At 36.8% G+C, this 7,401-nt stretch overlaps 1 long non-coding RNA gene across 3 annotated transcripts; it reads right to left on the reverse strand.

Annotated features, from left to right (window-relative positions):
- Positions 1–3,207: 3,207 nt before the first annotated feature.
- On the reverse strand, positions 3,208–7,048 carry LOC122833820. 3 transcript variants are annotated; one of them, XR_006371059.1, is made up of 10 exons: positions 6,814–7,048; positions 6,344–6,463; positions 5,596–5,656; positions 5,400–5,451; positions 5,283–5,327; positions 5,151–5,211; positions 5,004–5,066; positions 4,529–4,555; positions 4,275–4,434; positions 3,211–4,197 (listed from the first exon to the last, which is right to left on the reverse strand). It is a non-coding gene; the product is annotated as an uncharacterized LOC122833820 (long non-coding RNA). The 3 variants fall into 3 exon arrangements; XR_006371060.1 differs by having other exon boundaries at positions 3,208–4,197; positions 4,275–5,066; positions 5,596–5,640; XR_006371058.1 differs by having other exon boundaries at positions 3,208–4,197; positions 4,275–5,066.
- Positions 7,049–7,401: the final 353 nt, after the last annotated feature.

Genomic DNA, 7,401 nt, shown 5'->3' on the forward strand with positions numbered 1-7,401 from the left:
GGTGACAAACAGGAGGATGATGCTGCTATAGAACAGCAGCCAGTGCAGTTAGTGAGACGTTGATCAATCCAGGTGAGGCTCAACTCGCCGCTGCCTCACCTGCTGCCTCACCTGCTGCGCTTCCGAACATTTCAATGGGAAAATGCTAAATTCAGCAATTTTGAAGAAAAAATAATCCGAATTGGTTAAGCTAAATGAAAAATAGGTACTTTATAGTACAAACCACAGGGTGAAAATAGCAATATAAATTATTTTAACATTATATATTATTTTTTCATGATGATATTTCCCTTGACCGCACGTCACTGGTTGGATCTAGACCTGTCAACAAAACAAATTTTGCTGAGCGATTAATTGTCTCAAAAATTATTGCAACAAACAGTAATATTGTTTGAAGACCTTTTTACACTGATTTAATGTTATGGTAGATCGTTGTGGCACTCCGATCTAAATCAGGGGTTTTCCCCACTGGGAGCTTAACGCAGCCTGTTGAATGTGACAGGTAGCCAATCAGAAAGCCGGATTCTCCTCCTGCTTTCTGAGGGGAAATTACAGAGGGGAATCCCAAACAGCTGACACGGAGCAACCCGAAGTCCAGCGAACATTGGAGATGATATGTGGAAACAACATTAATGTTAACTATAAAATTTCTGAAGAAATTTAAACGGGGGCCAGCCGAAGCGGTGTGGACCCGGCGTTCCGACGCTGAAAGTTAGCATCAATGCCATAGAAAGCTGCATGAGGAGAATCGCAAGAACGTCAACCGACACGGACTTGCGCCATTCAGCGTGTTAAAATGAGCGTATGAGCTAAAATTTGCCAAAATGCTAACATTTTGGCTAAATGTTAGCATTAGCCAAGACATTTGGCATTTTTGCTAATATTAGCCAAAATGCTAATTTAGCTAATTTACGCTAATGCTAAGATTAGTTAAATTTAGCTTTGGCTAATGCTAATTTTTGTTTGTTTGTTTGTTTTGTTTGTTTGTTAATTTTAGCTAATTGCTTATTTTAGCATTTAGCTCAAATTAGCTAGATGCTAATTTTAGCATTTAGATAAATTGCATTTAGCATTTTAGCTAAATGCTAACGTCAGCTAAAATGCACATTAGCATTTTGGCTTACATTAGCCAAAATCCTAACGTAAGCCTAAATGCTGTCAGTAGCATGAGAGGCATCACTAGGATGTTGTCCATGATTAACTTACTCCATTCAGCATACTAAACATGTCTAATAAGTCAGAAATATAGGTAATAGCTTATTTAAGCTAAAAGGCTAATGCTAATGAACTGCCTTGTTTTGCAAGGCAGTTCCCTAACCTGAGACAAGGGCTTGAGCCATTCAGTGTGTTAAAATGAGTGTATGAGCCAAAATTAGCCAAAATGCTAATGTTAGCGTGAATGCTGTCAGTAGCATGTGGGGCATGACTGCATGTTGTCTGTACTTAACTTACTCATTTCAGCATATGAAACATGGCTAATAAGTCAGAAATGTAGCTAATAGCTTATTTAAGCTAACAAGCTAATGCTAGCAAACTGCCTAAGCTTTACTAAATAATAGTCAATAGTGTGTGGAAAGTCAGAAACATCTAAGGCAGGATAAATAAAATATTAATGGCCACCCTTTTGTTCTCAGAACTAGGACAAAACAAGAAATGTCCAGTTATATCAATATCCAGTTCTAAACAAAATGTAACCCAGTCAGTTTGTTACTCACGACCTCCAGGAGAGTGAAAACGTTGCAGGCCTGTTAGAAAAAACAGTGAGTTGAAATCCCATAGGAAAACATGGAGAGTGTTGAAATTCACTGGTCCTCCGTTGAACGCAGCTGAACACGTGGTGCTGAAGCGGCTAGCTCACTTAGCTTAGCTCAAACCTCGTCAGGACTACTTGCTCTAGCTCCTCTGGTCCCGTCCCTCTCGCGGCGACCAAGCTCTTCCAACGTCTCCCGAATTCCCTCCTCCTCTGTACTTTAGTCCACTCCTTTAAGTGTTTTCTTCACTTCTTGTCCGCTCGTCTCGGTTCGAAGTACACTTCGCTGCAGCAAGCAGAAAGGGGCGGGGACGGACCACTGTCAGTCTCATACCTTATATGGAAATGGGACCATTTCATTCCGGAACTGACGGGGGCGCTAGTGACACTATTTCCTGTACCGACCGTTTCATAATAATTATAATAATAACGTATTTTATTTGACAACGCCTTTCAAAACACCCAAGAACACTTTCAACATTAAAAATACTAATTAAACAGTAAAGAAATGGCTACAAAACGTGACATGTCACGTGGCATGTCTGTCACGTGGTATGTCCCTTTTTTATTTTTAAATCTTTATTAAATCTTTATTTAAAATTATATTAGTAACAAGCGATCTAAAATGAGCAACAATAAGGAATCATTGTGGAAATGTATTTATCTATCCTTACACCCTATCTGTCTCAAACAAAAGTCATAAAACATTAATCAAATCAATATTTTGGAGACAAACGTGCATTAAGATCACATTTATCCATCCATTAATTAATCATACCCACACGCTTATCCTTATAGTGGGTCATGAGGGCTGCTGACCCTGAACAGATCACCAGTCCATCACAGATTCAGAAAACAGATATAAGTAAATACTTGCTGGTGCTGAAGTTCAAATAATAGATTTTGATGTTGTGAATGGTACTCTTAAAATAAATAAGTTAAAATGTAAAATATAATAGCCTTTGGCTTATTTATTAACAACTAGATGGAAAAGAGGTTTGGTCAGTAAAACATTTAGTCAACAATTTTGGCCAACTTAATACATCCATTCACAGTGCATTTTTGTTGTTTATTTGCCAAATATTTTTCTTATTATTCACATTGTGAATATAATTTACAAACAAACCAAAAGACTTCTGAACTTCTAACAAGTGACATTCTGTAACTAGAATATTCTTGGCTGCAGATAAACTGGATCAATTATCATAGTTCAGCATAATGTCTCCTATAAGGACTCCAGCTCAACCAGTAAACTGACTGGTGTCCCACTATTCCATATTAATTCTACCAATTGCAATAGATTCACAAAATAAAGACCTTAAATATCCAATTGTTGCAAAACCCAAAGTGATTCATTAAAACTTTAAATGTAGCTTCAACCTGGAAAGACTCACAGAAAGCAGGTTTTAGAAAGTTTATTTGACAAGAAATAATCTTCAGCTTTCTGATCCCGGCAGTAAACACTGAGCTGGTAACCACCAGAGAGAATCATCTCTTTTCTATATGAAAACCTTTTTGGATAAAGTCACTGGATACATAAATTAGACCAATGTGTAATTTCTAACTGTCTTCATCTCACCTGGTCCGCCAATCACCTGGTCAGGTGTCTCCCTCCCAGCCTAACGGCGCCGGTCTCGTCTCCTCCACCCTTCAGAAAGTCCAGCTCAGGATAACTTTAATCTTATGTTTGTATTATGATTTGTAAATGAACAATATGTTTCTGTATATACTTGCTTTATTACAAAAAACCAACAGTTGATTCTCACTGTTAAAACATAAACAACTTCTCTGTCTGTCGGGTTTGGAAAGAAAATCTGGACTGATTCCAGTCATTGTTCAAAATGTTCAGGAAACTTTGTATTTATACATATAAATATAACAAGTTATTAACTTGGCTTGCATTTAAAATGTTTAAACAAGGTTTTCCAATTGTTAGCGCTGTTAAAATATATTTACAACTACTTTATTGGTTCTACTGTCTCTCCAACAAATTACAGCCACAAAGTAACTTTATGTGGAAACGACACCATTTCTATGAAAACTAAATTATGTAAATCAACTGAGCTACAACAAAAGAAACTTTCAAAAATGTAAATAATATTGAAAGAACACATTATGAAAAAGGATCCCTGCACAAGTCAAAAGGTAAATATTCTTTATCAGAAACTATTTAACATGTCACAAAAAAAAAAGAATGAACAACAATGTGTGACGACTGAAATGTGTGACAGATTGTGGAAAACAACTAATATTCTCTTGAATTCAGTGTTGACATTCAGGTCAGGGTCCAGAAGACCCATCACAGTAAGAAGGAGGGATCTCTCCTGGTCTTCCACTGCCGGTGAAGCCCACAGTCTTTATATCGCCGGTGGCAGGAAGAACACGTTACAACAGCAAGAGGAATCCGGTTTTCTGCCTGGAATGACTGAAAATTTCCCCCAGTTGATCTGTTAATGAAAAATTGATTTCATGTAGTTAAAATCTAATTTCACATGTTTAGGTGAAAACAGTAAAAGGTCCTCACCGTCCAGCCAAGCAAAGTGAGTCTTCTTCCTGAAACCTGGGTCAGACACAATGAAAGGACCTGCAGGTCAATGCCAAGGTGAGGTCAGCTGTGTCTCCTGGGTCAGAACCTGGGTCAGAACCTCCACCTGGACAACAGCTTCAAGTCCATGCAGAGGCATCTGGAAATAAAAAAACAAATTAATACAAAAACAGGTGTATTGCAAGACTGTGAAACAGGAAGAATGGCTCTGACACATGATGGATGAATCTGACCTGTAAGATTGGTGGTATCCTTTGCACCTGCATGGTGAAGAGCATTAAATAATAATTTATACTTTATCTCTCTCAGAATCTTATCCTTTCATCTCTAATGGTGTAAAAAATTATGTCCAAATAATGAATTAAAATTATTATTTATTTAAATCATTTAGGGTTTTAGTCTCAATTGCACATAAAGATATACAAATCAACATTACTAGTTATGTGTAAATTTAAAAATTTATCTCAATTTGTGCCTCGACTGCTTTGGGATCAGTGTGGCCATCAGCACACAGTCTGTAAAAATACAGATTTGTTCTAAGTGAAAGAAGAATGCAAGTCCAAATAACATCAAAACTGCTTCAACCCTTTTAATTTTTCTATCTTGATTTTCTTTCGGACTTAAAAAAATAAGCATAGAACAAAAGTACACTGTGAATGGACATAATACAAATTACATGATTTAAAACTACAAAGTGATGAATTTTACCTCACATTTTGCCTTCATCAACTTTTTTTCTGCTTTCTCTCCTTTTGTTGTTCTTCTCTGGACCTTTTAAAAAGGACAAATTGAAGGTTTTCTTAAAAAACTGACAGATGTGTAACATGACGTGGTACAGAGCACCATTATTCTTACCTCACAGGGAAGTTTCTTAAGAGAGAGAGAGAGACCATCTTCGTATTGTCATCATATCATCCTGTGGACATCACAGGTTCACATTTAATGAAATCTCCAACAGAAAGTATAAACTCTCATCTGTTTCCTTACCTCACTGAAATCACATGATGCTCCCATCACAAAGTACAGTGTACACTGTTGAGAAAAATGGGATTATTACATCTATAAAGACCATACAACAATATGGTGGGTGGAGGCGGATGTTACCATGACTACAAACATTAAAACAGTTGCTGGACAGTCCTTGTTCAGACAATCCCTGTGGTGTTTAAGAGAAAATTCAAGAAGGGGGAAGAAAATGAATGTGTCATTATTATAACAATTAAATTGAGGTAAAGGACAACAGCCTTACCCACAGTGTTGATTATAAACATTTAAAGCAGGAATGGTCAGAACATCTCACCTTAACATCATTACAGAACAGATTCTGTCCAGGTCCAGATGACATCTGAAGACAGACTTCTCTGATGACACAAAGTTTTTAAGTTAAAAATTATCAAGGGCATATTTCACAACATAAAAATTACAAACATGTATGAGAATGAAAGACAGAGGTGAGGCAACATCTACATACATTGCAGATATGTTTAAACAAGACGTGGTTCATTCCCACTTAAAACAGAGCATGGACACAACGTAATAGCTACTAACATAAAAGAAAAAGGTTTTTACACATCAGGAAATATACATGTTTGAATTAATCACTGTAGATTCTTTAACATTATTGTTACTGTTTTGTAGGATTTAATAATTAATTTTCAAACTCACAATGACTTCCAGATACCAAATATATATTCTGTAAAAAATTAATTGAAATTGTAAAAGTAATATTGCTCAAGCAGCCAAGGGCAGGTGTTAACTAATTAAAATTAGTAATTTACTCAATTACTCTGTAACTTTTGACAAAATAAAAAAATTAATTAATTAAAATTAGGACTATTTTTCCATGTTATACTCTTGAGTAAATTTTTTTTATATGCAACCTAATGCAAGTAACTTAACTGAATGAAGAACACATTTTAATCCATAAAGAAATAAAACACGATACACAGATAAATGTTTATGTTAGGTTTCTTCTTCTTTGTTAACACTAGAAAACTGGTAAGTATGTACAAAAATATTTTATATTTTTCAAGTGTAGTTTTACATACCGTTATGTTGAACCATAGCAGTTTGTGCTTTATGGTTCTGTAGCCTCGACAGCAATATTTATCGTAGCAATACGGGAGAATCTCCTCTCCGTTCCGAATTTTGCAAATGGATAGGTGGATCTGTATAATAAAAATAAAAAACAAAGTTTGAGTATACAATACATTTCTCAACTAAACATGTTATCTACTTTACTATCCATCCATCCATCCATTTTCTTACACCCTTCTTCCCTAATGGGGTCGGGAGGGTTGCTGGTGCCTATCTCCAGCTGCGTTCCGGGCGAGAGGCTCTACTTTACTATTTTTAACTAAAGGTGCCATCCAGCATAATAATTAGCTACCTGCTAAAATTAGCCTTCCCGTATGAATTACGAATTTCACTAGTTTAGAGCTGTTAATTATATTTACAACCTAATCTAGAAAAGCGTATTGATTTACTATGTGAAAAAATTTTAAGAAGGTAAAATTACCTTTTCTTGACTTTGTGGGTTTTGCATTGTTGATCGTGTGCCGAACTCCAGTGGAAGAACCTCTTAAAATTCTTTCTTTCTTCTTCCTTTCCTCTTAACCCCGCGTCTTTAAGGTATTTATACTAGTGATTATGAAAACAGCGCCCCCTTCGTTTCCGGAATGCAATAGTCCCATTTCCAAATAAGGTATGGGACTGACGGAAAGGTCCGTCCCCGCCCCTTTCTGTTGGCTGCAGCGAAGTCCTTCTCCTCGGTTCTGCTGTCCTTCTTCCTCCCTCCTCCTCCTCTCTCAACCAATCACGAGTCACGCACCGGACGGACTGTCTGAGCTGTTCGTGCTGATCGCTCCGTTGCTATGGTATTTAATTGCCAGTCATGAACTGGCAGCTGTGATGACTCATCCAATCTGTCTCCATACACAACAATGGCAAAAAGCGTTTTTTGTTTTTTTTGTCGCCATATTAACTCACCCCATATTAATCCCACCAGAAGTTGTGGTTTCAGCTCAGATTTCTAATCTATAGCGATCAGCCGAACTCTGAAAGCATATTGGTTCATTTCTGGGGAAGACGGCGCGTTTATTAAATG

The sequence above is a fragment of the Gambusia affinis genome, linkage group LG07, assembly GCF_019740435.1.
Source record: "Gambusia affinis linkage group LG07, SWU_Gaff_1.0, whole genome shotgun sequence".
Lineage (NCBI taxonomy): Eukaryota > Metazoa > Chordata > Actinopteri > Cyprinodontiformes > Poeciliidae > Gambusia > Gambusia affinis.